The sequence below is a fragment of the Eptesicus fuscus genome, chromosome 4 (assembly GCF_027574615.1).
Source record: "Eptesicus fuscus isolate TK198812 chromosome 4, DD_ASM_mEF_20220401, whole genome shotgun sequence".
NCBI lineage: Eukaryota > Metazoa > Chordata > Mammalia > Chiroptera > Vespertilionidae > Eptesicus > Eptesicus fuscus.
Window position 1 is genome coordinate 100,807,568 of NC_072476.1, and position 4,254 is coordinate 100,811,821.

At 43.3% G+C, this 4,254-nt stretch overlaps 1 pseudogene; it reads right to left on the reverse strand.

Moving 5' to 3' along the window:
- Positions 1–2,872: 2,872 nt before the first annotated feature.
- Positions 2,873–3,321, reverse strand: LOC103295228 (transcription factor BTF3-like; annotated as a pseudogene).
- Positions 3,322–4,254: the final 933 nt, after the last annotated feature.

A 4,254-nucleotide genomic window follows, 5' to 3' on the forward strand; every position in this document is an offset into this window, starting at 1 on the left:
GTGGGATCTATGCTCACTCCAATTAGTGTCATCACTGAAAGGAGCGGCAGGACACCCCCTGTTGTCGTAGAATTGTTTGATGTGTGGAAAACCACACGTCTGGTGTCAGAAGTGAGCTGTGGAGGCCGTGGGAGAGTAAAGGAGAAACTCGGGAGTGTTTTCCTTAGGCAGCCTCCTTGTCTAGCCCCTTCAGCACATCTGGACTGTGGCATTCATTTGCAGTAAGACACACACCACCTTTCACAGCCATTTGTCCTGATTTTCACATCAAGTTCAGAATCAAAGCTCCTTGGGAGCTGAAGTCGTGTCCTCTCCTCCTTTGTAGTCCTCCCGGGGCCTGTCCATGTTGTCCACAGCAGACGCTCGGTCAATATTTGATGAATGAGTAAATGGTACGGAGCAAAGCAGCAGCGAATGTGAGTCGAGGTGTGGTGCCCTCCAAGGGGAGAACGGAGTTTCAAACAGAGACACTCCTCCAATAGGTCCGTCCCCAATGAGCAGATCTGGTGACGGTGAACACAGCTAGAATTGTTCTATCCAGCACAGTTAAACCCCTCTGAGCAAGTGTATTTTAAAATATAGAGGGATGATGTGTACAGAGTGACGTCCATCTTCATCTTGTGTAAACCAACTGCATTCTGCCCAGGGGCACGTCATGTGTTCGCACTTTCTTGGATGGGGTGTTGCGCTTGGTTTTGAAGCAGTGAAGCCCACTGGCCTATTTGGGAACTGGACTCTGGGCGGGGCCACCTTCCCATGATGGGCATGTCTCAACTTTGATTGTTGTTCAAATAGAAGCCCCATAAGATTATAAGGCAATTATGTGATTCTCTTCTAGAACATTTATCAGAAAAAAGCACTTACAGTGCACATTGTTTCCCGATTTACTCAGACCCCAGCTTTCATCTTTTGTGAGGAAGTTGCTTATTTAAATTTTTCATCTCGAGCTATTTTTCTGTCTTGTGTTCAAACTGGGAGGGGAAAAATTCCTCCTGGTGCCCTAGTTCAGAAAATATGGGCTGTATAAGAGGGTATGTACTAGAGAAATTAAGAGAGTGGTCACACCTGTCCCTTTGAACTCTTCTGCTGGTTGTACACCCTGGATACCACTGGTCATGTGTCCTGTAATTTTCCTTTAAGATAGTTTCTCATAGACAGTGAAAAATATTTCCAGGTGTGGGTCACTTAGCCTATTCTCTATCCTGGGAGTGGTTCATGTTTATAGTGTCACAAAGAGAAATGCATGCTGCAAGGGCAGGCACGGTTAGCATTGCAAAGGTGCTAAATAAGAGTTTACAGTTCAGCATCCTTTGTCCCAAAGCTTCAACGACCTTCATCTGTAAATGTCTGCACTAGAGATTCGTTCATTAGTGGAAGGATTATTGGAGATAACTCTCACTGAAGGAAACAAGTGGTGCTCATACTAATTGGGATATGTGGATGGGTTAAACCCTGCCCAGGCTCCTCTGACTTTCTGGGAACAGGGGCGCCTAGCAAACTGTGTGTGCACCCTTGACCTTCTGCTGCATTTTGCTTCCTGCCTCTTAGTTGAGAATTCTGTGTCCGGATCATGCAAGGTCCTCGAGGATGGCTTGGTGGCTGAGAGCTGGGACGCCACAGAGCTCCCAGGAACAGACTGTTTCATGCCCGCTTGCCAAGAAACATGGATGTGTATGTCAGAATTGCGTCTGAAACCTGCTTTCATGGTGACGTGCCAGCTGGTGGTGGCAAGGCCATGTGGAAGGAGCCCTTTTGCTTTTTCAGAATGAGGCCGCCAACATCTAATAGGAACAAGTTTGGCATAGAAGGCTTATCTGAGCTACACATGGGTGCGGTTTTTATCTTGCTCCTCTCAATGAGGGAATTCTGATCCCAGAGCAAAGAGCCAAGGATAAGATTAGATTATTGTGCCACAAATGGGATGTCCCTTGAAACCCAGGCCTCTGTGTTTAAGAGTTGTGATCTTCTTACCCAGTAATTTACGCTCACATTTCTTCCACAGGTAAAATAGGACGCTGTGATGGTTAATTTTATGTGTCAACTTGACTGGACTGAGGGGTGCCCAGATAGCTGGTAGGGTGTTATTTCTGGGTGTGTCTGGGAAATTGTTTCCAGAAGAAATTAGCATTTGAATCAGTAGACAGATACTTAAGTTGAGGATGTCTGTTTTTCATAGATGCTTATTTTGGAGTAAAAAAATAACCAGTTTATTAACAATTGCTAGACAAGGAAAAATTAGCTTATTAGTAATTAACCTAAGAGGGAATATGTATTAATAGTTTCAAACCTAGTTTCAGCCATGGGGGCCAGCCTCGAAGACCTTGCACGATCACCCTCATCAGTGCTGGTGGGCACCATTCAGTGTGTTGAAAGCCCAAATAGAAGATGGGCAGATTCTCTCTTCCTCCTTGAGCTGAGAGGCCCCTCTGCTCCTGCCCTGGCACAGTGGGTTCCTGGAACTCAGACTCCAGGGCTTACACCAGGAGCTCCCCAGTTCTCAGGCCTCCATTCGTAGGCTGAAGCACACCACCTGCTTTTCTGGTTGTCCAGTGTGCAGATTGTGGAGCTACGTCGTCTCCATAACCACGTTAGCCAATTCCTAGCATAAATCTCCTCTTTTTTAAAAAAAACACACAGAAAACCTGTTTCACACTATATTCCCAAGCTTCTTCAGCTTAGTTAGCTGCAAAGAATGATTTACGTATAAGCAAAAACTGAGAAGAGCTGCAATGTCCAGGGGCATTGGGCTAAAAAATATTAGAGATCTAGATTTTACCAGATCCATCAATAAAATTTGAAAAAGCAGTCATAATATAAAATAGCAGCTCCCAGAAATGTCTTCAAGCTTATCTCCTTCAGAAGTTGACTCAGTTCAGTTTGCTTCATTCTTGGAAGCCTCATCCAAATTCTCCACAAGATCTGAAACTTTGTCATCATCATCCTCTCCCAGAGCAAGTGGTGCGTTTCCATCCACAGATTGTTTGGGCAGAGCTTCAGCCAGTCTCCTTAAACTAGTCAGACTGTCTGCCCTGAGCTGGTTTAAGATGCGGGGTAGCATTTCTGTCAGCTGCACGTCCTATAATGGTGCTGAACTTTAGGGTTGTTAAAGTGGACCGCTGTTCCTTGGTTTGTGAACATATTTACCTCTTCAATACTGGAGATATTGTTTACCCCTCACTTATTTAGGGACAACTGAGGTTTTTTATCATCTGCTGTAGCTGTTCTGTGAACCACCTTTCTACAAGCAGTTCCTTTCCCACCAATGCGCACTTGTGCCTGCAGTTCGGCGAGTTTCTCTTGGTTCATGATAGTTTCTTTCATCTTGTTGGAGAGGAAACAGGGCCACGCGGGGGACTAGGGTGGACGCTCAGAGGATCTAGGGCAGACCAGCTGAGGATAAGCCTAAATCTCCTCTTATATGGGGTGCAGCAAAGGTAGATTTACAGTGGTGAGTACATGAAACACAAAGTTTATTATATTATTATTTAGTAATTGTATTATTTTCCATTTGAGCAACTGTAAACCTATTTTTGCCACACCTTAGATATCTCATTGGTGCTGTTTCTCTGGAGAATGGTAATGCAGACACTTATGTTGAGGATGTATATTTTTCATAGATGCTTATTTTGGAGTAAAAAAAATAACCAGTTTATTATGAACAATTGTTAGGCAAAGAAAATTAGCTTATTAATTAACCTAAGAGGGCATCTGTATTAATAGTTTCAAACTTAGTCATGAAAAACACAAGGACAACTTGTGAATGGTAACAGTCCTACTTAGAATTCTGAAGCAAGCCCCTGTGTAATTAGAAAATACACTGTTATGAAATTCAGAAAATTAATTAAAGTTAAAATGGGAGGAAAAGCGTTGAGATATGTCCTTCGCCTGTGCTTTGTCTCCAAGAGTTGTGTTTATTATATATCAATCTCAAGCAGAAAGTGGGTCCTTTAATCTGCAGGCTCCGAGTGATTTTATCTTTCTTTCCCTTCAGATAAATTGTTTAGTTACTTTCATCATCTTCCTGGCACATTATGGATGGTTTAGTTTCCTGAAGTGGAAGAAACAAGCTTAATAAAGCCAAATGACTTCTTTCTAATGTTAATTCGGGAAAAAATGAACCCTCCTAAGGATGGGAATGTATGATCGCATAAAACTTGTCTTTAGGCAAAGTTATAATACAGTACATGCCTACTTTGTCATTTCAAGAACGGCATTGCAGTAGAAAACAGCATACACCTCTCTGAGTTCTGGGAA